The sequence below is a fragment of the Aquila chrysaetos genome, chromosome 7 (genome assembly GCF_900496995.4).
Source record: "Aquila chrysaetos chrysaetos chromosome 7, bAquChr1.4, whole genome shotgun sequence".
NCBI classification, from domain to species: domain Eukaryota; kingdom Metazoa; phylum Chordata; class Aves; order Accipitriformes; family Accipitridae; genus Aquila; species Aquila chrysaetos.
In genome coordinates, this window is record NC_044010.1 from 10148180 (window position 1) to 10173703 (window position 25524).

Below are 25524 nucleotides of genomic sequence, written 5' to 3' on the forward strand. Positions count from 1 at the left end.
ATAAACCTCCCACAGATTTTTCTTTCAGGCTGTCTTCACCAGCTGTAAAAAACTAAATAGACATGGAGCTGAGAACCTCATTGGCCCATCAAGGTCCTCTCTTGCCATTTCTGACAGTGGTGTCAATTGTGATTCTGGATTCAAAGAGCTGGAGAAAACATTTCTTGCATGTTGGCATATTAACACTTACCATTAACACCTACCAATGGCCCATCTACTGCAGAATCCAGAATGAGAGTCTGGTCGTGCCTAAATGTGTTCAATACACATGCATCAAATCCGTCGCTTTTTTTTTCCAGTGAAAACTTTGTCAAGGATGATTACAGAGCTGCCTCAGACATAAAGGTCTATAGAGTAAGCACTGGAAAGACCCCACTCCAAATATTTTCATATTTGTTTCAAAGCAATCAATCAATCAGCATTATTTTGTGGTGTCCAATAGCAGGCAGCATCAGAGTCTTCACTGGAAGTTAGAATACTTATAAAAACAGATAAATACACAATCTCTTGCCTTTGAGGGAAGTTTCTTTCTAACCCAAGCAAGCAGGAAGTTGCTTAGGACCTAAAACAGGAACAAAGATTTTCTTTAGAAAGTCATCCCATGAGTAATATGACAGTGAATATTTTTATTATTCCTAGATATGACTAATGCCTTTCCGTATCCTTTCTTGCCTCAGTTTTGCTGAGGTCAGCAAATATACAAATTTTGCCTTTTATCAGTCTGACAGTTATTACCTTTTTTATTTCCTCCGGTATCTCCTTGTTCTTCTATCACAAGATAGAGCAAAAAAAAAGGAGCTCCTGACCTTTGTGGAATCATTCAGTATTTTGCAAGCTCCTATCTGCATGGCTGCAAGGACTAACAGATGCCTATTTAAAAATATTTATTTTTTGTTGTTGTAAAGGCAAATATCAGCCATATGTAATGTGGATATTATGTGGAACTGTGATCCTGGTGGAAGATGTGTGTCAACTGGAAGAAGCTCAATGAGTTTCTTGCTCAATATTAATTTATTTGAATGCTGCCTAGAAGAGCATTATCAGTGTCATTTATCTGAACAAGGGCTATTTAGTTTGCATTTCATTTCTAGAGGTGTAGGAAAGACTTGTCCCTTTAATTGGTTGACATCCAGCCATGCATTACACGCATTGTCAGCGTGTCCTGTTCTGCGAGTTCTTTTTTGAAAGACACACCCTCAGCTGTTCCGTTTGCCCAGTCCTCTGAAGTATGACACTCTTAGAAAAAAATATAAAATGACTTCAAAAATATTAGGGGATCCCTAGCTGGAATAGGTGATCCAGAAGATTCTGCAAAGATAATATATCCCTTCATACTGGCACAGATTCATCCTTGTAAAAGCTAACTATTTTCCTTCCAAGTTTCAGTTTTAAATTTCTCTCAGCTTTATTGAGAACGATTTACTCATCTGTCTCTCACAAAAAAATGGTATACTCGGTGACTACCAATGCCAATGACTTTTAGAAGCAGTCATCTTGTGGGTGCCATGAAATATTCACTAGACAGCTCAACCTATTTTCCAAATATAAATATCTGTCTGTGGATTGTCACCAGAGACAGATGGGGCACAAATCAAAATTCATATGAATCTTATTTAAAAAAAAAAATACTCTCTATGTAGGCCTATAACAAAAGAACTCATTTGGATGACTTACATAATAGATCAGGGGAGTTATCACTGCACAGGAAGTACCCATCAAACTAAATATTTTTAAATTATTAAAAGAAACCCATTTTACTCTACTAAGGGAAAAGTTATGTGCTTAGGCACCAATGACATTGATTTATGCATACTTGGATATAAAAGATCAAAATAACATTGAGCTTTCAAATGGGAAAAGGTATCTTAAGAACAAACTGCGGGTTTCTTGGACATTTTTACAGATTAACAATAGACAGGGCCCTTACATTTAATCTAGAGCAACAGCTTCAAATCATATCAAAGGATGAGTTCTACTTCCTCAAGCTTCAGGAATCCAGAAGCATGGCACATAGCCTGCTCTTGTCAATGCAAAGATGTGGGCACTTCCAGAGGATAATTTTTGCATGTATTTGAGACTTCTGTCACAGAGTGGAAGGAGGCAGATGACTTCTCCTGAACTCAGGGATGCTGAAAAGTTACACTGGATGCCTAAGTGGCTGCACTTCTGGTTCATGATAGAGTAATAGGGAGAGATGGTTCATCAACCAAAACATGGGTTGAGGCTGAGGGTTGAGACATCCCAGTTTTACTGGACAGGAGGGAGGTGAGGGGATTGGAGAAGGGGGAAAGGGTGGGACTAGGGCCCTGCGCAGTGGGAAATGGGCACGACTTAGTGATGTTAGTCAGGGAAGCTAGGAGAGCTTGTGTTATCAAGTAGCTGCTCATGATGTTCTGGTGAAAAAAAGATTTCTCCCCAGGGAAATCTAAGCTGTGTTTATGGGTGTATATATTGGGTTTAGGGGAATATGGGTGGCCCAGAGCCATCAAGGGCTGCACTAAATGTTGAGCTGAGAGCACCCGACCTAAGCATCCCCAGCTTCAGATCCCCTAGATCCTGTCTTCTCCACTCTACAACAAAAGGGGAATAGGATGGGCAGATATGGTGCTGTAGGCAAGGTACCATGTAGGTAAGACTGCCGAGCTTGCAGTCTTCAATCGAGTAAGGACAACTTCAGGAATGATGCTGTATATCAGTGTCCTGCTCTTAGATAAGAACGATTCTAGTATGCTTTCATAAATCCAGCCCCTTGAGAGGATAGGGCTACTAGGTGACAGTGTCTTGGGTACTAGGATAAGGGTACTAGGTAATAGTGGATAGTATCCGGTGTGTAAAGCAAAAAAATCTATATCACAGATATTGTCTTCTTGTTTAAATTTGGAGACATAATGCCAAGACTGCATCCTCAGTTAATCATTCTCTTCACCTTCTTCTCAAAGCTTGCATTATCTAACTTCAGAGCCTTTTTCACTTGCTTTTTAGTCTGTACATATTCAGTGCACATCTTTTGAAAGCAAAATCATCTGGACAGTGCCATACGAGCAGTTCTTGCCAGTGCAACACAAGAAAGCATCCCTACTTTTGAGCTGTTGCATCACAGTTGATGGATTTTTGCTGCAGTGGTGAGATGATAACCATTTTCTTCCCTTTGCCATTGAAATTGTAGCTCATACCACCAAACTCTATCCAACTGTGCAGCATAAGTGAATAGCTATACAATGAGCTGTCAAAAAAGAAGGACCTTTACTCACATTGTAAGTTTGGAATTAACAAAAATGTCTAAAGCATCAGAAGCAGAGTAAAACTTCCCTACCTTTTGGGGCTTGGTGGTCCAAGCCTGACTTAGTGTGTGTGTCAAAGCGGAGAGACATGAAGATCTCACCTCCTACCCACACTGTGCGTCTTGGCCATATCCTGCCTGCAGGTCTGTGGGTGTCAGTTTGGTGTGTGCCATACATCTCCTAACTTCTGGCTTCCTGTGGAGGGGAGCTTTGGTATGTGGAGAGTCGGAAGCCAGACTGTCACAGTGCTGCCAAACTCACCGACCCTGACCGTCAGGCAGAGTCATGTGTCCTCTGGGTGCAGGGGCTGCACTTCCAAATGTCAGCTCCCATTCACTGTTGCTCTGCAGATCCACCCCAGGAAATGCATCCACTGGCATCAAGTGAGAAATTATCATTAATTCATCTGTAACTCAGTGATAAGGCCTCAGTCAGAATCAGTGGCTGTCACGCTAGGCATTTTCCATAAGAAAACCTTTCCCACACGGATGTTGAGTACGCGGCAGGACTTTTCATGTGGCGACAGGAAGGTAGATATCTAGTTAAGGCTTCTGACTCCAGAGATTGGACTTCTTTTTAAGGTTATCTCTAGCCTCAGCCAAAAGGAAGCTTCATCCGGTGGATGACAGGGCTCTAGGTGGGTACCTGATCGTTTTAGCTGGTGAGTCAGAAGTGACTGGTTTTGATGAGAACTTTGTTATTTCCTAGCTAGCTAGAGAAGCTGCTTCAACCTAACCCAAAGGTTAAATACAGTTCAAGTCAACCTTAAAGAATTAGTAACCCAACTTCCACTGCAAAATCCCTAGAAGATGAAGATCTGCTTACTTTCCTCCTAGTCTTTACATTGATTACAGTGGCCTTTGATTAAGGCCCTGAGTGAATTTTATGCTGACACCGAGTGCATGCTGAGTAAACACTTGTACAGCAGAAGGTTAAGGAGCTCATAACTTGAAAAGCTGAAGCTCTTGTTTTTGTCTGAATCAAAAGGAATACCAGCTTCCCCAGACAGCACTGCTGGATTTGAACTCTGGCTCTGGAGAGTCTGCCTACAGACCACACAAACCCTCCCCAGGCTGAACCGTACATCACCTATCCACCTACAATACGCTGGTGGGGTTTTTGTGCCGTTTTTCTTAAGCAGGTCAGTGCTGGCTGTGCCTCTGCCTGCCTACAGGAGCTCGCTGTGGTGGCACATGCCAAGTAACTTTCAAACTGGCTATTTCTGGTGCCAGTAGTAGTAGCCTTGCTAATGGTTACCTCAGCTGGCATGAACATCCTTAGCATCCTTGCTTGGCTTTTGCAGCCCATGTTAAGCCCACAGTGCAAAACCTTCACTGTTATCATCCAGCTCAGGTTAAAGCTACACAAAAGTCAATATTACTGCCAGTTGCAGTGTAGGTATATCCAAGGTTTCCGAACATGCGCTACCCTGTATTCTTTGTGCTTGTTCCTTTGCAGTATTTCCCTGTAAAAATGCTATGATTCCCCCCCTCCCTTTTTATATAATCTTTTCTTCAGTCATGCTAATCTCCAAAGACTCTGAATCTAAAGAGCAGCCTCATTGATTTACCAGCTAGATCGAGATAGAGGGGGGAAAAAAAAGTCTGGAAACAAATGTAGATTAGATTGAACAGCTATGCAATGGATGCGTATATAGTTAACATTAAAATGCGAAGAGCAGGTTAATGGCATAATGTCAGCATCACTGGTGGTACAGCTAGAAAGGTTAAAAATAAATAAATCCTTCCTGAGTATAGTCTGCTTCATTTGGGTCTTGTGTGAGCTATGAAGCTCGCCTTTTTCAGAGCTCAGAAAACCTCATAGATGCTCCCGACCATCACAAAGCAAAACAGTACTGTTCAGGCTGCAGGAGGGACTTGGTATCCCCAAAAGCTTTTCCTGCTCCTCTATTATTTAGTACCTGCCAGCCACTTGCTTAAGCATTGGTGACTTTAGAATGGATAACCAGAGATGGGCTATTTATCTGGGGAGACAGGGAGAGAGCAGGAGGGATTTGCCTGCATACAGCATTCCTAACCTGTTTTCCACCATCTCAGCGTTTGGGTGATATGGTATTTATAGACACTGCTTCAACCAAAGGGAATGATAAAAGGAAAATAAAAACATAGTTCATGAATCAGAGCTAGCCTACAACCAGCCTGCACAAACATACGTCAAGAGCCGTGGCTGGGGGAGTGCAGATCAACTCCTCAAGCGAATTGGTTCCTGCAGCTACCATTCATGGTTAGAAAGCAAAGGACAGACCAGAGCTGCCCTAAATGGAGATGATAAATGGCTTATTATGCTTCAATATAAGGACTGTTCAGGCCCACACTCGCCTAGCCATCAGTCTTTTCCAGCAGAAAAAAAAAAAAATATATATATATATATATTTTTTTTCTTGGCTTTGAAAGGGACAATTGCACCAGATTTCATCACAGTCCTTCTGTGGCTTGCTTTGAAGCTGAGCAGATAAACACTGTCTGCAGGGACTCTGTCTAAACTCTTTACACACATTTGTTCAAAATGAAAATGTGAGCTGGCAGCAAGCCAGGCTTCCCCCATCTTCTCCCGCTTGCTTTCTGACCCCCGAGAGATGCCATGGATGTGTACATGCTGCATGTGGGCTTTTCCTCCCAGAATTTTGATCATCTCAGGAGCTGGGCTACTTCTAGAGAGAGAGAGACTAGGCCTTCAGCTAATCTCAGGATGGTTTTACATTTTATGGCTCCTATATTTATTCAAAATTTACCTTTCCTAATTGTGTGGCAACATAATCCTGTACCTTCTATGGGGTGTGTGTACATCGCTTTCAGAGGCAATTTGCACAGCTTCTGTTTCCTGTCATTTGCTTTACCTGTAGAGCTAGGTATAAATTCCTGCTGCAGGTCTGCTCAATTAATGTGGAAGGGTCACTGAGAAGGCAATGGAAGGAAAAGTAGGCCATCAATAAAAATAATAAAAATTCAGGAGAACTTTTGATGCCCTCTGCAAGTCAGTGACATTGTGCTTTTGGATGTCAAATGAAAATGTGTTACCGTTTACAAGATAAGCTTAAAGAACACCTAAAAATCAAACAGACATTTCTTAACTATCTCCTTGTCAGCTAAGAGCATCACGGAGACCATTGTTACCAGCATATCTAGTAAGCTTGCTGCATGCAAATAGCACTTGATTTATTTCACAAGCTTCCAGATAAACCCAGTGATCATTTGAATTGCCGTTAGTCTGAAACATACTACAGAAGCATGGGGAGTACTCAGGAAACAAAAACTCAGGGAAATATGTGTGAAATGTAATCCTGTTACCATTTGCCACATACTGAACGCATGTGTCATCAGTACAGGAAATGAATAAGCTATAGATCAGGAATATCCCTTGGACCTAGGAGACAAGTTGTAGATGATTTTTCATTGAGCTAACCTCGTAATCTAGACAAGCTTTCAAAATGTGTAGACACTGCTCTCCTTATCCTAGCAATACCGCCCACATTTTTTTCTTTGTTTCATGTTTATTATTGTGCTTAATTGGCCAAAATGATTGACATGTTTCTGCTTGAATATATAAATTCTCCTGGGTTGAGGGCTGGGGCTTAGCAAGGGGATTAGAAATAGGCCTTACCTGATGTTAATGGATTCCTGTCTAGTACAAAGCAAGCAAGGATGAAAACAATAATACTACATTTTTTCAATGGAGTCATTCATGTTTCTTCTCCTTGGTCCCCCAAATCTAGTATGTTCTTTATATTTCCATTTTCTGTGTGGCATTCAATCATGAGCATTAATGTTTGCTGTGATGCAGTTTGTAATCAGTTAATTAATTATTTAATGGAGGACTTATTTCTTTTTCCTCCACTCATATCTAGGAAACCATTTTTACATTAAATTGTTACTTTCTGAAGATGCGACTGACACAAGCACATGGAGCATAAAGCACAAAGCAGATGGGGTTGTCACCTGTGAAGAGACTGAGATCAAGTTTTATTTCCCTCAAGGAATCCTCTGTCTGTATGCCACTATCATGAAAATGTCCATTTTCTGGCTCAAAGCTTAAGCCAAAGGAGTCTGCTGCCAAGTGATTACCTGCCTGTTTTGGCATTCACTGCTTGCTTTCTGTCTCAGAGCCATACATTCCTGGAGATGGGACAGAAAGTTCACAGGCTGGGATTATCTAGGTGTGGCTGACAAAACCAACACTGTGGTGATTCTTCATATTGCCATTATTTCTCCTTGGCAATTAGAAGCGTGCCACACTCTGAATTCTTAAAGGAAAAACTCCAGCGGCACTATGTGGTATAGTTGCAGTACTAAATGCATAGATTGTAAAAGTCATCCTTAGACTGAGGGCAGACGAACTACCTGACTCCATGGGGCTTGAAGTGTAGAACTTAAAGCAACCAAAGATATCTGTATCTGCTACAATCGTCAGTAAAACCACTGTCCTAGTACTGCTTATGTTTCCTGCACCCACTACAGGTGTATAGAAGTGGATGTGTATGGAGGTGAAGGTGTGCTGTTTAAAAAGCTGCCACAAATCTTCGGAAATCTCACAATGGCTGCAAGCTGTCTCTTTTTCCATGACCTCGTGAAACCTCCTCTTGCATTTGAAATTCAAGTGAAATTCCCCGTGGCCATCTTGAGCCTGCACACATCATGTGCCAAGCAGCAAGGTGCTCAGGGAAGTTTGCATTTATTTTTGTTTAATGACATACAGCGCTTTCCTAGCACAGAAACTTCGAAACACTCAGAAAGGAGTTTGAAGTCTTTAGCCCTTTTTTTCTGAGGTCCAGAGTGGCAAAATCACCTATGTGGCAGTGCTCAGCCCCCTGCCCCCTCCCCTTGGTCCCTCTTCGCCTGGCCGTCACAGAGCTCTCGGACAATAATCAGAACCTCCAGCTACCTCGCCCTGCAGTCCAGACTCCCAGCCATGGATAAGAGCTTTGACCTTTGTATTCAGAGCCTGAGGTGACTATATAGTGATAATAGCTCTTTAGGGAAGGTAAACTATAGGTAGGCTGATCCCTGTCCCCGCTCCATGAGTGAGCTGCAGCCTGAGGCTCCGTGACATGAGCGTCATCCCTCCTAAAGGAGGAAGATTTGGCTGAAGAAATCCAGAGCACCCCCTTCCCCTGCTGTAATTTTCTTCTCAGATGATGTTTTCCTGTGTTATCATGAAAATCCGTCACGGAGCCTACATTACTGAGCCAGAATATTAGGGCAGCCGGACATCTAATCGGACACAGGATGGCCTATATTTGCACTATCTTCTTGTTTAAACTGTGCTGCATCTTTGTGATGAATAGCTCTAATGGCCCATTTTCAAATCTGCAGATCAACTATACTGCTGGGTTTTGGTGTTCCAGAAAGGTAGGGTAAGGATTATTGAAGCTTTAGAGACTTAAAGAGGAGATTAAGTGTAACCCACATTGAAGGTATAGTAAAGAAAGCAGAAACAAAGCGAAACAAAAAACTTAAAGGAAACTTATTGGAAAAAAAGTTTGGATTCTTTTTTTTTTCATTTTGTGATGCAGGAGGGCTTAAAAAGAATACACCTTAAGCTTTACTTCTCACTGGCAGCAAGACCAGAAACTCTCTGGGAACTCCTGTGGCCTGAACTGTGCAAAATACACCAATAAATGTTACTAAAAGGCCTCACAGTACTTGATCAGTTTAAAATTTGTTTCTTGTGACTGAGCTTTTGTGTCACTTGATATGTCACACCTGACATGCATTTCCTTTTGCTGTGGTCTGTATTTTAACGTTCAAGTTGCAAGCAGGGGGGATAGAGGTAGACATGAATGCGAACAGCCAGGGCTCCTAATCTTTGAAATGACCCTTCCAAGAGCTTTAAGTGAAAACATATGTAGATTTTTAAAAAATGTAAATAAATCCTTCGCAATTGTTCTAGGATTCTTACCCTTTTTGTTCAGCTTTGCTTCTAGCCAAGAAACTGTCTACATTCTTAGTCTAAACATATCCCCCTTGTCTTTAATTTTTCATAATTAAACAAACTTTCCATAGTGTGTAATCCAACTGGGGCAGGTCTAGATGACTGCCTTTCCACGTTGTTATAAATCGAGGCCCTCGCTGCAGAGAGAGGGAAGAAATCTCTGAGTATGCCCAAGTAAAACATGAAACAAAACAAGACCCAAAACAGATTGAAACGTCTACGCCTTCTCTGACTCCACAGCACTTGGCTGAAACAACAAACAAGCGCAGGCACGTCTGGTGCATTCGCTGAAGTCCTGCATGTGCCTGGCGGAGGTGCGTCGCTTGAAGGTTGTGAGTAGCCCCGCTGTCCTCAATGCACATCTCTCTGCATTTTGAGATAGGCGGGAGTGCTTCCAGAACCTCCCAAATGAGAACTGTAGTTTGCAGATTTACCTCCAGTTCTTCCCGTGTGATGTCAGCAATGATGCAGCTTTCTTCTTCATTTTACTGGCAGCCTGCATATGTCAGAATTTCATAATAGTCTATGACAGAGATATCCAAATTACCAAGGATTTCCTGCAACTGAGGAACAGCTGAACGATGATCCTCCCAAACTGAGGTTAGGGGAGAATAGGATGAGAAACGTTAATTTGTCTGCTGTAAAGAACTGACTTTGCTCATTGACCATGATTTGAATCTGAATGGAGTTCTGGTTAAGGTTTGGAAAAGTGCAGCAGAGACTCTTAAAAACTTGCCAGTTGCCATCGACAGCTGCTATTTGCAGTTAGATAACTTCGGTGTTTGTAATATTCAAGGAATTTCCTGTAGTAAGCACAGAAAAGTACAAATGATACTGAAAAACCCTGAGACAGCTGTATCTGCTTATCTTAGGTAAAACTGAGCAGCTTTCAAAGGCCACTGCTCTTTGTGCCTTTTTACTTTTCGTCGCCTGAACACAGAAGTACCAAAATAGAGATTGGCACCGAAAACAAAAAGGGTGATTTGCAGCATTTCAGGTTTGACTGAAAGCAGGATCAGTTCTGTCATAAAATTTTTCACAGAAATTTCAGAAGAATTGAATATCTATATTAATTTCAAAAGTCTCTCTAGTTCAAAAAGGACCCTTATCTTGGATCTGTTTATCTTCAATTGAACAGATTCTCTGCATTGCTTTTAGCACCCTTACCAGTTAGCTCACTCTTTTTTAAAATGTAATTTCTTTGCTGACATAGAAGATGGTCTTGTGAGACAATGCAAGTGAAGAGGTCTGCGACCCATTCCCAAGTAGTTACTCATTTCGGATTCTCCTTCTTCAAAATCATTAGATGTACAATTTGTAGGTTTATAATCCCCTGAGGAAAATAATGCCAGTCGATGCTCAGTAACTAGAACCTGCTAAGAAAATGAACAGCATGCTTCAAGCGGAATGACACGAGGAACCAGAGGCCCTTCTCAGGAGAGATGTACAAGGGACAGATTCAAACTTAGCCAAACCTGCTTCTTCAACTCTCACTTACTGAGGACAATCACAACAACAGGTCTACATGTATAGTTGCTGTGTGCTTTGAAAGCACCTGCTAACCCCTGCTACATGACTGAAGAACCCTGTGACCAATGTCACAGTCACTGAAGCATCTAAGTGCAGATCATGTAAACTTAGACCACCGTCCTTTTGAGATGATTCTCTTATTGATTTCTTATATCTCTTCAACAGCTTGCTCTGTCTCATGATATTTTCTTACTTTGATTCCTGGGTTTACACCTGCAGTTTTACAGAGATTAATTTTCCTGCTGCCATTTCTTAGCTATTTGTCCTGCCCCACCCTAACTTCACTATGATTTAGCCTTTCTTTTGCTCTGCTACTGTGAAAGTTACACAGTATATAGTTACACAGCATATTTCTAGTATTTACCAGGCATGTCTTCAGAGTGAAGGAATTTACCTTCTAAATTTTGGATTTTTTTCTATTCTTGCTCACTTCTCATGTCTTTTATGGTTTCCTTAGGAAAAAAAAAAAAAACAAAAAAAAGCATCTACAATGTACAGTTTGGTACACTGTGGATAAACATCCGGTATAATCGGAGATTAAATGACACAATGTTTTAAGTTGGGAAAAAAAAAAAGAACTTTTTAACCAGAAAATTTACCATCCATCATGATGTCTGTGCACAACTGCAGCCATTATGTTAGTCCTGTTAGCAACGCTAACATCCAGCAAGGTAGAGGTCATCTCTCTCTCACACTTTTCAGACTTAAGACCATATTTGAGATATAGCTTGTATTTGATGTCCCTGTTTGCATTGCGCTTTCAAAATTTTCAGTGCAAACACAGGTTACAATAAGCGCCTTTCTCTACACGCAGCTCCTCTTTTTACCCGAACATGCTGCTAAGAAACCAAACAGCCGCTCCTTGCCCCGTGAAAGGGGAAAAGGCTGTTCAAGTAGCCTGTGGTGGTGTGAGAGCAAACAGGAGTGACTCACCAGCTGGTGTGGGTGTGCTGTGGTGGAGGGGGTGTAATCCCACTTTGACACCAGGTGATGGATTTAAGAGAGCAGACCTTTGTAGATCCCCAGGTCATTTTACAAACAAGCAGGGTGGTTTCGAGCCCTGCCCATGCAAGCTAAGCATGCACATAAGTGCGCTGAAACCCAGGGGGCTTTTGTTTAGATCTCAGCACTGATCTTTTACCAGTGGCTATTAAACCCAGCACAGCCTCCACTGCGGGAAGTCCCTAAACTGCTGAATGACACCAAAGGGAAGTGAATGCCAGAGGAAGGAACACCCTGTTGTGCTCTCCTTCTCATGGGTTTCGATTAAGCTGGTCTAACATGAATGACATGATGCAGGGCAGGACCCAGTATGCCATTTCTACAATCCACTAATCAAAACAACGTGAATCAGGTGATTTTGTCAGCTAGAATAGTCCTCTTGGCCACTGTAACTCTAGTTCTACCAGTGTAAGAAGAAAGAGAGTGAAAAATCAGGTCCACTGATCAATGTTTAACTTGGTTTGCTGAGCCAAAAAGACAATAAGGAAAAACACAGGTAATGAAAGGGTGGAGAACAAACAGAAACTTAGAACAAATGCACATGAATAGAATGTTTTCCAGTCCATCGTTCTCTCTGTAGGTGTTGGTTCTTCCTGGTTTTCATTCTGATGCGCAAACAGAAAAGTTACCACCTCCAGCTCCACAGTTACCCCATGCTCTTCGCAGTGTCCTGGTCCCATGAAGGCTGAGCTGCTTCAGAACGAAAGCTCATGGCTCTTTCAGTCCACCATTGGAGAGGATCACAGGTGGCTCCTCAGAGGAAAGCAATGCCATGGGACCGTTCTTATAGTCACAATGTTCAAGCCAATACTAAAGAATGCTTAAGGACAGAGTCTGAGGCCAACATTTGAGAAACTGGCTGATGACATTGATGGGCAGTATTTGCTTTCCAGCCCAGGAGGAAACGTGGAAAGATGAGTGAAAAATCAGAGAAATACAACAGAAGGATGTAAAGAGGGGAAAAAAACCCCAACCAAACAACCTACCCAACAAACAAACAAAAAACCAGAAGGGCTTTGAAATCTGAAAGGCCCCAAATGTGGTCTTGTTAGAAATGTAAACTATGATTCTCTTTTCTTTAGAAGGGAAACTAAGGAAAATCTCAAAGACTTTCAAAAATTTCTTTCATTTCAAAACATGACCCATAGATTCCAAAAGAACGTGACATGAATTTTCCCTCCTTTTCATTCCATTTCCTAGCCGTAGCTTTCTTTGTCCTTTCGTTTACCTAAATCTTGTCTTTTCAAGCCCAATTTACTGGATTAACCTTGTTGCTCAGATAGCAAAGTTTAACTCCAAGATAAGCCCCACAAGGGGATTTGTGTGAGAAATAACTTTTCTACCTCCAGAGCCTCCCCCAGCTCTGACTTAGTCATGGAGAGTCCATACCAGCTGACCTGAAGGCCATACTGGCTTGGTGCCTGGCTATAACTCACGTGTTTCTGAGCAGTGGCCAAAGGAGTCTGTCAGAAAGCAAAACATATGGAAGCCTTTTCTCTCTGAACTGTGGGGCCTGAATACTGAAGCAAGAAGTCCAGCAAACACCAATATGGTGCGTCTTTAAAGCAGTAAAGAAAATAAAATAGTGTCTCATCATGCCTGAGAACAGCTGTGGTAGCAATAATGTAGAGAATGAGCATCAGGAACTCCGCACCCATGCAAAAAATCGCTAGTATCAGGCTGGTTTGTACAGTCAAAAGGCCAAGTTGCAGAAATGAAGATGACTATGAGTGACTGCAAGCTAATTTGTGTCTTGATTATGCTAGAAACAGGGTTTAGTGTTTCACATGGTGAACTGCAGTGGTTTTGCCTAGATCTGTTGTGAGTTCTGGGTGAGTGGCAACCCAAAGCTATAGCACAAGCCAAAGCAAAATAGGAGGGACACTGAAGAAATAGCTCGCACAAAGACCAGCAGCAGGAACACACCAATATGATGGTATATGAATTGCATTTTTCAGCATGTGAAATATCCCTGAACATCCTTGGGTACCAGTGTTCTGTTATGTCATGATGCAGCAGCCTGCAGATGCTGGTCTCCCAGAACCAGTTTTTACTGGCCTGTACTCTGGCTGCAGATGGTCTGATTAAGATGGTGTCTGTTTAAAATCACTAAATTTTGGAATGGGGAGGAACAACAATGACCTGCAGTTCTGCCCAACTCCAGCATTCAGAAACCCTGAATAACACTTTCCCTTCCTCACACCCTTTCCTTTCCCCAATCAATCACAGGACTGACTTAACAACATGAAAGCAGACAATTTCATTTTACAGTCTTTTTATATGTGTTCTGGTGCTGGAGCATTTAGGACTTTCATTTCCAGGCACTGTGGGCGAGAAACATACTCCTTTAAAAATAAAGTGAGATTTTCAGGCAGTAATCCCTATGCGGCAGCTATGGTTTTCAGAAAAAAGTGTTCAGACTAAAACTGCAAAGCCTGTGACTGCTCATAGACTCCCTGTCTGCACTGGGCCTTATGCAATAGAGCCCCGGTCTGGCTGAGACCCCAAGACATTCCTGAATTTAAGTGATAATATGATAAAGATACGATATAATGTTTTTCTGTCCTGTTCAAGATAATCCTGCATGAGCACAGTTACCTAGCTAAAGAAATCTGTCTTTAAAACCAACAAGAATAGGCAGTGACTCTGCTGTACACTAGCCGCTAACTGGCATCTTTCCAGGCTGCCTAACTTCACCGGTTAGAACAGAGCAATAAATGGGAGATATTTAAGATTTTAATTTCTGCTAAAACCTGACCATGTGGGAGATAGTCCTATTTTTTCTGTGATATATGCCTTTTATGTGAGAAAGTAAGATCCAGTTAGTGCTGGAATCTTTGCAAGATGAGTGTTCACTGGTGAGCAATTCATATTTGCAATATCTGCATGATATAAAAATACCATTAAAAATATACCTCCTTAAAAAGAGCAATTGCCAAATGCTGTCTTCCACATTGCCTTTGGGCCCAGCCACTTTATTTAGTTTTTGTAAATGTTATTTAGCATTTGGCCTGTGCTGCTGCCACAATTCCATTTGGCTGTCACGGTCACTTTAGGTGATGCTAGCCTGAGTCATCCCATTGCAGCTACTCTGGTGAAGGTGTACCACAGCCCACTTTGCAAGGGAGAACAGAGCAGACAGCTTGATGCAAACCAAGGATTATCTCCAGTACAGGAAGCCAAGCAAAAACTCCTAAAAGAACCATTTCCTGATGCCATCTGCAAAGCAATGGTAGCACAAAGGTTTCCTTGCCCTATACAGGCAGAAAAAACAAACCCTTGTTATGTAAAGAGGAAGACCCAGAACCCCCTCTGGTCTAAACAGCACTTTCTTTTTACTCTGAGCAGGTAAAACTGTATTTAAAACTCAACAGCCATACAAGAGGCTACTTCTGGTCAGGGTGTTAATAGCAGCAGCATCTAGCTGTGTGAAAGAGAAAGGCAGTGGGTAGAGAATTACTGACTGACTGATTTTTCCGCTTTTAGGCTATCATTTATAAAACGTTCAGATTTGATCAAAGATTTTCATCATCCAAATCTTTGCTAATGAGAGCTGGAAACTAGTGGCCAGCTGGCTTGTTTTCATGCACATGTACTTCTCAGTGCCTCCCAGTGACAATCAGGGAAAGAGCGGGGGGGGGAGGAAAAGAATGACGGAGTTATTTTTTTATTTTTCTATTTGAGACAAAATTAGAATTGATGTGCACTATACATGAGCATTGTTTCCCTGGAAGACATGCCTGGACTGTGGAGGGAGTGTGTGTGTGTGCACGTGCGCGCTTGCATGGGACAGAGGGAACAACAGTGTTGTTTGGTCATGGATGTTGGGGTTGAGTGAGAGGTACTGGGCATTAGTGGATTATGTTCAGCAACTTTTTCTTGATCAGGCCCTTTGTAAGAAAAAGAAACAGTAGTGGGAGGGAAGGAACAGGTTCAGATGGGAAAATCCCTTTGACATCTTCCTTCATGTTTAAGTTTGCTTTCCTCTTTTTTATCCCCCTGATTCTTCTCTTCTCTGGGCTGAACAGTCCCAGTTTGCTCAGCCTTTCCTCGTACGAGATACACTTAATCATCTTCGTGGCCCTTTGCGGGATTGTCTCCAGAGTGTCCATGTCTCTCTTGCACTGGAGAGCCCAGAACTGGACACAGGACTCCATATGTGGCCTCACCAGTGCTGACTAGAGGGGAAGGATCATCTCGACCTGATGGCAATACTTTGCTTAATGTAGCCCAGGATACCGTTAGACTGCTTTGCTGCAAGGCACATTGCTGGCTCACATTCAGCTTGGTGTCCACCTGGACCCCCTTTCTGCAAAGCTGGAAACAGTTTGCCATTCCAGAAACGTCAGCTACTGCTCAAAAGAGGGAATTGTGTGGGAATGAATCTTTGCAAAATAAAGGCTGAACCACCATTCTTTGCAAAGAGTCCTTTAACCGTTTTTCTTTTGTACTTGACTCTACTTTACTGTCATCTCATACAAGCCTGCTGGTTTTCTCCCTTGCATTATTGCTGGTATGGAGTCACAAATGGTCCTGAGTTCCACTGGCCAGGAGTATTAAAATATAGCCCACAGCACGACAAAGTGGGCAGGGGTCTCAGGGGGCTGAAACCTGTCTTCCTGGGCTCAGCTTCCTCTGGAAAAACTCCAGCCTCACAGAACTGCTCCAGGCAGCACACTCGGCTGAGAATACCTTCGGCAGGGCTCGTGTCACGTTTGGGGATCATGGCGGGTCTCAGCCCTGCAGCTCGGCATGTCCCCATTTCTCCCTCTAAGGCTGACACTTCCCCCCACCACCCCACTTGCCTCCTGGGGGTAAGGAGGAGGACCATGCCCCTAACTTCTCAGCAAGAAGGAGCTACGCTCACAGCCGCATCCAAGCTGTGCTCAGTGCTGCGCCCCAACTGGGCAGCCATGGCACAGTGCTGCTCAAAAATCCTCTTGCAAACCAAGCCCACCTTAATAGGAAAGGCAAGAATTCACAGTTTGTTTGATGAAAATCTTAACTGTTGAGAATTAGGGGTGGAATTCATCTAGCATCGTGACTGGTTGGGCATCCAGGAAGCGCCTCCAGGAAAGGCCAGGCTCTAGGCATCTGACCCATGTGCAGATATTGGGGAAACACTGGTGGTAGGGTGATGCTGTGAGCATCCTGGCTCTGAGAGTAGTTTCAGTAAGTGCCTGTGCTGTGGTTATCAGCTGCACGACTATTTAAGTTACGGGGGGCAGGCAGGAATACAAAGGTCTTGCAGATACACACAGGCTCACACACATATACACATTCATATATGCCCATTGCAGTTTTGTCTTTGTTTTGTTTTCCCATTATATCCACGCACGTAAAATACACAGTGTAATTGCTACACAAGCTCTTGGAGTTCGGCGTTCAGCTATTGATGCTAAGAGTCTTGCCTGGTTTTCTTTAGAACTATTAAACTGATAAAGACAGGCTGAAAGGTCTAGCTGCCTTTTCCAAGAGTGCATACGCATGTGTGTGTGTGTATTTTATGGCCAGCAATTTTCTGCAGTGTCTCTTGCTTACTTTTGTGATGGGCGCTAAGCCAGGAAGACTGTCTGCCTCCAATCTAAATGAGCTTATAACTTCATGAAGGATTTTTCATCGATGTTTTGGCAATGAGAGAAGTGGACAGGCTGTCTGTGCAACTCCAGAGACCTCCAGAGAAGCAAGGACTGGGGCAGCTCTGAGTGCCTGCATATGCTATCTTATGTGCCATGTATATAGGATTGATTATTGTTTTTTTACTGCATTAAAGCAATGTGACAAACTTACCAGGACAATGTTAAGAACATTTGTGTGTTCCTTTGAAAGGGGGAAGAATTGAGTACAACTTAGTTTCTCGGTTTTCCTTCTGTTGCCTGAAGAGCCTGAAGCAACCCTGTGGCCTGTTGCACCAATTCCCCAAATGTAGGTTTTAATTTATGATGTTGTCCACAGGTCCTGACAGCAGGCCTAGTAGACTGCATCACTAAATTAAACAATGGCCTGTTCCCCACCAGGCAAATTGATGAATAGAGAAAAGGGCACAGAAGAGTAAAAGTACATAGGAATCTTGCTGTCTAGCCTTCGCTATTTCTTCCATCACAGGTAGGTCCCCTGTACAGCAATTTCATTTTAACAAGGCATCCACTTCAGCTTGACTCTACACCTACCTCATTCACAATTATTTAAGCATCTTCAGAATAGATTCCTTTATCTTCTCATACAATAAATACAAGAAAAGACATTTAAGAGGATGTAAAAGGCCCGATTAAAGTAAAAAAAGTAGGGAAATTTGAAGATAATGAGACTAGCCTGTCCTTATTTCACCCAGAGCTCCAGAAGATTGTATAGATCATTTATGGTATCAACTATTGCTGGGTAATGCGCTGCAATAAAAGAGAACACAAGATGCATTGGGTAGTGGCAATGGATTGATTTAATCAAAAAGTCTGAGCATTTACTCTGAATTTCATTCCCTTTGGCAATTTATAGAGAGAACACAGGGCCTCCAGCCAGCTTCCCTCTATGCGGTGTGCACATAGTTGGGGCTCTCTCTTGTGTATCGTGTCTTTTAAACATCAGATGTCTGCCTACCTGTCTGCTCAGGACTGCCAAACCCAAGCACTCCAAAATAATTTGTGGGCCCTTTTTTGCTCACCCACTTCCTAGAAAGACAACTAAGACATTAGGTTAAAGATCACAAGGGTTTTTAAATTATATTTTTAATCTTCTGTCTCGAGTCAAGAGGGGTGCACCTGTGTCAGTTTTAGGCTGTTCTCTGAGACCTGAAGTACTTGTAACTTGCTCTGAGAAAAAAGGAAAGTGAGCTGAATTTCCCACTCAAGTTGCCTGCTTCCCACAGCTGGAGCCTAAGGAGAACTCCAAATATCATGAGAAGTCTGGTAAGTCATGCTGCATGCCTCCAGGTCTGCAGTGCTGAAAGGAGCCCCAAGATGGAGGATTTCACAGAAGAAGCAAGAGGCATATATCTATAGAGACAACTTCTTCTCTCCTTGTCCCCTATGGAGCTTTCAGCTTTGTTCTTTCATCTAAAATAAAAAAAAAAAAAAAAACAAAAACTATCAGGCATATAAAGAGTATGTCCTGCTTTTGTATGTTGAAAGCTTAACAGCAGGCAGAATTATTAGCGCCTGCAAAAAAACAATTTGACCACACAGAAAGCTCTCATGTGCTTGACATGAAAAAGGCCTTTGTGGATTTGAATGGGGTGTGGGGATGGAAGTGAGAGGAAAAGAAAGCTTCAGGTGCAAATGACTGTCATGCTGTTATGTTTCCAGCCTATTAAAACCAAGACATTTTTCTTTCACTTTAGAAGAGAGAGAGCACTAATATAATGGCACTTTTTAACTTAAGGAGTGAAAAATAGGATCATATTTGATGAAAAGTCACATTTCCAAATCCTTATCATATTTCTACTAAATTGGAAGCAAGAAGGGAAGCTAACATCTGATTTGGGTTGACAGGTTTGCAGCCAATACTATTTCCCTTCCTGCTACTATTTTCTAACGTATTTTTGTCCCCGAGAGTCTTTCTATAGCAGTATGCTGGCAACGGTGGAACCCAGAAGAAGGAACTTGGCTGTTTGCAGAAAAGGATCATTCTCATTAGAAGATGTCAGCTGCCGGCTGGCTGCTGAGATTTAGAAGAGCTCGTTCCAAAACTCAAATGCTAAGTGACTCCTCTCTCCTCTGTGCTACTTCAAACTGGAGCAAGGAAAGTTAAGAATTAAAATGGAGGAAGAAAACTCCTCCAGTATTGATTTGTTGAATAGAGTTGAAAGCATGAGCGTAAATAGACAAGTACGTTTTGCCCTGTCTGGTAGCATCACAGAAAAAATTCACTAAACAATATCCTCTTTCATAATGAAAGTCACTACATTCATTACAGATGAGTGGTGTTCCTGGGACCATATCCTACAAAAAATTTATGTACACCTGTGATCTTGTGGACTGTACAAGTCCGGTGGTTTGCCCAGGACTACTCATTCTATGAACTTACATGGCTCTTTAGGTTATTGAAAGAACAGGGTTTAGAACATTACATTGAATGATAATAACAAAGAAATCATTCCAACGGGATATGGAAACAGAGCCTCAACAATACTTAGGATTATCCCCAAAATGTCTGCCATTTCTGCTCTCCTGAACCCAAATTATTTTTGAGAATCAGATCTGAATGGCTAAGTGCCACTGGTGCTGCTTTTAAGATATATGCATTGCAGTGTGTCTGTCAGGCTTTCAGTGAGACTGCAGCTCTCTTCCTGGGAATGAGCCAGCTACTATATTCCAGACTTATGCCCTTTGGGGTTTTCCTGGCTCAGAGGCACACACAGTGCATCCTGGGGCTATTTCTAAAATTATTACTTATAATTTCCCTTTCTTCTGGGTCCTGTAATTGGACTGATGCTGGTAAGGTGCCTGGCTTTTCAGGAAGGTACTTTAGAAGAAAAAGTCTAAGAACATTTTTAGAATGTGTTTTTAATTATTTTCTGCTCTATTACCCCACCACCATCACCCCAGTGAAGCAGGGGTTGACTGTATGGCAAGAGAATTTTGTCCTGACTTGGGAATGGTTTTATTACTTGTCAGATAAAACACAAAGACTGAGTTTTTATACAGATCTTTCCAAATGCCAGATGCCCCAACATACACACACACAGAGACACATAAACAAGTTCATTTTCTGTTCTGCACATACCATAAGCATGTGTGTCTGCATCTTAAGTAAGTCAGACATTTTGCCTAGCTGATCTGCCTCTACTTCTACTTACCAAGCCTGATGCCTCAAATCTAATTCAGTGGGCAGTCCCAAAGGCATACAGATTCCATTTCTCTTCCCCTCCCCAAATGATTTCTGATAATTTTTGGAAATACACAAAAAAAACCTTTAACTAGTTATATAGTATAAGCAGTCATCTCTGTACTCAAGTGAGAAAAATATACATAAGCCCAGAAGCTGGGGGGCTGTCTAGCCTGGGATCCCAGGCACTCTGCTGTGGTATTAATTTTTTGCGTGACCCTATGCGCATGAGCCACAAAAGGTATTTTCCCCCAAAACCTTGTAACTGTCATGCTTCCCAACAGCTGATGATGATCCTTTTGAGGGCCAGGTCACTATGGTGGTGAAGATCCTGCTGTTGGAGATCCCCACTGAGGCTCTGCGTGAAGCTACCTAGATCCCAGTGGTACCAAGGGCAGAAGTTAAGCTCCGTGGCGATGTCTTCCCCTGCCATCCTCCCCTCCTCTTCCTAAACATGCTGGCTGTGGAAGGGGAAGCCTAATTGTGGGCATCTGCAGAGAAGGACTACTTTGTACAAGAAACTAAAGCACAGCCAGAAATGCTCATCTGGGAGCCCCTGGTTCACCACCTCGGTTCCAGATCTCCTGGACAAGAGAACTGACTAATAAGCCATGAGATGTTAGCTCTTACAACTACACATGGCAATTCCTACAGGTAAAAGGCACAAGACACATACAGCACACCTTGGTGAGCCAAGAGAGGAGGAGCTCCAGGAGAAGTACACTGATGTTGCTGTCTCCTCAGGGACCCACCTTTCCAACACAGGGTGGAAATAGTTCAAGCCCGTAGCCCTGAATACCTGGGCAAGCTAGCGATGGTGCCCTTGAGAGTCCCTCATAACTCTTTCCCTCTCACTGCCAGGTATATAGATTAAGCAGCATCCAGTATTGGGAGTCCTACAGCTTCATAATATAATGAGGTCAGGCCTAGGATTGCATTTGAACTGTTAAAGCACTTAAAATTGGTAACCTTTTCCTCCTTCCATCTCTCCCTGTCTGCCTCTGACCCAGCACACAATGTGCTAAATGCCTTTGCAAATTTTGGCTCTAGTTGCCCAACCTGTGTCAGCGGAATAGTCCTTTATCTTACAGAGTTGCTCTGAGGACCCAAAAGATTGTGAGGCATTCAGATAAGAGCATAATGATGTGATAAATAACTGGGAATAAACACGAGCACTGCCAAACCCTCATGATATGGTAGAAGCACACAGCTCCCGAGGTCCCCATTTCTCTGTGTGTTGGCTTGAGAAGTAGCAAATGCTAATTCTACCACTAATCTAGTACCTAATGTTGTCTTGAAATTTTGGGGGGAGGAGGGAATGTCTGTTTGGGAAAGAAAGGAAACTCTTCTCTGCTGGATTGCTTGAAAAATGACAGCTGTATGACACTACCAAGATGTCTGGGATGTTTGAGTTGAGCAGGGAAGATGGATTAGTGGTCAGGGTTTGACGAGCCAGCCAAGAGCGCGTAACAGATTTCTGAACCATATGATGAAAAATGTCTACTTTACACATTTTTGCAATGTATATGACTGCTTTTTATACAAATATAAATACATGTGTGTTGTGTGGAGGGTGGGCTTTTGAAAACTACTGTAAAAATTCATCTGTGGTGATTAACTATCAGTCCAGTCAAGGACACTATGATGTGAAATTTCTACTATACAACACTGCTTGTAATTGGGTTGAACTTAATTAGAGGTGTGCAGCAAAATCTTTCATGCTGCTTTTCCACTGTTGGGAAAATTAAGATCTCTGTAACCCAGATGTTAATAATAACAATGTTGCAAATAAGTTTACAGTTGAGTCTTTCCAAATTTGCAGCAGCGTTTGTCCTTCAAGGGATGTCACAGGGGATATGGCTCCAAAACCTGATCTATTATAGCACAGGGAATCTGAAGTCTTTAGTTTAGCTCCTTTTATAACTGCAGTTTTTAAAGTTATCACCAGATGTGTGTAATTACTCAGAGTTGCTGTAAAATCAGTCTCTGGGAAAGGAATCTATTATTATGACTGTAATTTTTTTTACAAGATATGGAAGCAAAATTATGCTTATAAGGTTCTGCTCTTTGATTAATCTCAATGCTGGCCTGTTAAACAAATTTAACTTTTTTGTTTACATTAATAGTTTGATTCTGTTTGCTTGAGGCAGGGCCTCAAACACTAGATTTGGCCAGTTTATTCACTTGGATGGTGCTAATATGATTGAGGTCATGATTTTGTTTCCTCACACTCAGCTCACCAGCTCTACTCAATGATTAAGATGTTGTACTTTGTCTCAAAAAGCTAATGAAATGAATTCCTTTATAGTGAGTTTGGTAAGGAGGTTGCATATTTTTAGTCCTCCATAAAAGTTTTGTAATGAAACCAGTGGGTCTTAATTGTAAAAGACTGGGAAGTCCGAGGTTTGAACTTGTTTTATTATCTAAAGTTTTTCTTGATAATACCTGAAGTTGTTACACATATAGCCCTGCTCCAAAGCATTTGCCTGGAGCACTTGGAGGGTTTTCAAAGATACTTAGAGTGGAAGGGGATAAGATATTACCAAGAGCTATTAAAAATATCCAGACATGATTATCTAAAGAGCTTCACTTGCACTGAAATGAGATTCTCGGTATGCCTATACTTCAAGAACAGTCATTCACACACAAGATAAACACTACTGTACACATGTTTCCCCACTTTCCCTGGAAAAGCTCAACATAAAGGCATGACAAACTCTAAAATGCTCCACAGTGTTACTGCTGAGGCTGTATGAAACAATAAAGTATCAACAGAACACAAATGCTAAAACTTGAGTATTTTGTTTCTACTTCACAACACTGGCCTAGAATCACAAAAGCACTGCAAATTGTCACACCTTGCTAATAACAAATGTTGTTTCCAGTTTCTCTTTGACTTTCTGCTACTTCGCTGTAAAGTTCTCAGGAATCTGCATTTCATTATAGCATCCCTATGAGCTTGGCATTAAAATACACAAACTTTTGAATTGTTGCACTACACATAAACCAGACAGTATCTCTACTATAGATCTGAAGAACATAAGCAGCATGTTTTACATATTAAAGATCACTTATCGACTCATACACATTTCCCCTTTCTATTTAACACTCTAGAGTTTAATATATGGCGTAAAGGCCAAATGCATTGCTTTCCTTTTCAATCAGAAAAGATAACACAAAACTTATAAAGAATGCATGAAGCTCTAAATATAGAACTGGATTTCAGCTAGTCTTAATGCTGCTTCCTCTGCAATAGAAGTGCGTTTTACCCCTGGTATGCAAAAGCAATATATACCCAGTGTTGAGATACAGCATTCAAGAGCCAACGACTAAATGCCAGGCACTGGGAAAGCATGGCAGCACTTCACAAAGGCATTAGCTTGGCTGCTAATGGCAGTTTTACTGTTGGCTTTGACCAATGTAAAAATAAAGTAGATCTCCATGGAATATTGCAGTCAAGCGTTCAGAATCTGGTGCACTTAGGGACTATTTTAATAAAATGACGACAATAATGAACTGTAGTTTGACACAGTGTGGGCAATAAACTCAATGAAGTCTGAAGCAAGCTTCCAGAAATAAGGCAGCTGGAGCAAAATACATTGACTAACTGTTACATGGCCAAAGCAAAGGAAACTACCCAGGCAGTAGACTCCAGTGCACTCAGCAATGGGAATAATCCTAGATAGAAGGGATTGTCTCATTCAAATGTCAGTGAAGACCCAGGTATCTGCTGCCAATCAGAGCAAAATAGAAGCAAATGTAAATGTGTAAATGAAAAGTAACAGAAACAATATAGAGAACAGAAAGTCAAATGGGAACAGCTGGACAGTCTGCAGGAAGAATCCAAGCCCAGATTGTCAAGGGCTATTTTTCCCTGGGTTCCCCAGGCTGGCCCATAGGCCTGTGGTCAGTGGGTGCAGTGTAAATGAAAACCTGAGACGCAGAGTAACAGCAGAAAGTGAGGGTGGCAAAACACACGAGACCCATCAAGGTTCTGCCCAATTAACCAACACCAGTTTTCACATTACCTGTGGCGTAGGAAAATACACCTCCTACAGCTGGAGAAAAATGTGACTTTTTCTTTCTGAAACAAGTTAACTTTCTAAATAGCAAGTCCACAGCACATGAAAGAATGAAGATCTCGACATTTCAGGTGGCCACTTACAGGGAAAAAAAAGGGACTGTGTGGTGCATCACCATCCCAGGCTAATGAGCTCAGCATCATCACCCTGACAGACCTTGTCACTTTAATGCAATAACTGGAAACACAGACAAAAATTGGGGGACTGGACTCTGCACATAGTATTCTGGCAGCTAAATGGATCCATTGCGCTTGGGAAGCCTCAAAGCTGGCTTCCTTTTCGTATAATTTTGTGGGGACAGAGCAGTGGCTGGATCTTTGCAAACAGAAAAGAACAAAATTGTATTTTTCATTTAAATCTCACTCTTTGCACGAAATGCTGGCATGCAGCAAAAGCTGAAGAGATACCAAAATCAATCTGCCAAGCTCTGTTCTTAAGAGGGTTTTGCTTTAGTTCTCTTTTCCTCAATAAGGTCTAGCTTTACTCTTTGAGTTACTGCAATGTTCCTTTCCTGCTTTTTTTTTCTATTCTTTTAAGGAATTTTCTCCCATGTGAGAACTCCCTCCCTGTAATTTGTCACAGCCATCTGATGGCTCTGAAAACACTTCTGTATCTGAAAGATTTTATATATGTTGATGCTCAGTGGCAATACAACCAAAACCAGCTTAGCCAGGCCTGAGAATGGGTTAGCAAATCTAAGCACAAGGGCAAGCACATTAAACAAACAAACAAACAAACAAACAAAAGTCTTTAGGAAAATCTGAATAAAACAAGGGAGGTAACTAACTGAAAGGGGCTTACACATTTCAGACAGCAAATACCTCATGCAGGTTGTCTGGGAGGGTTGGGTGTCTACATAG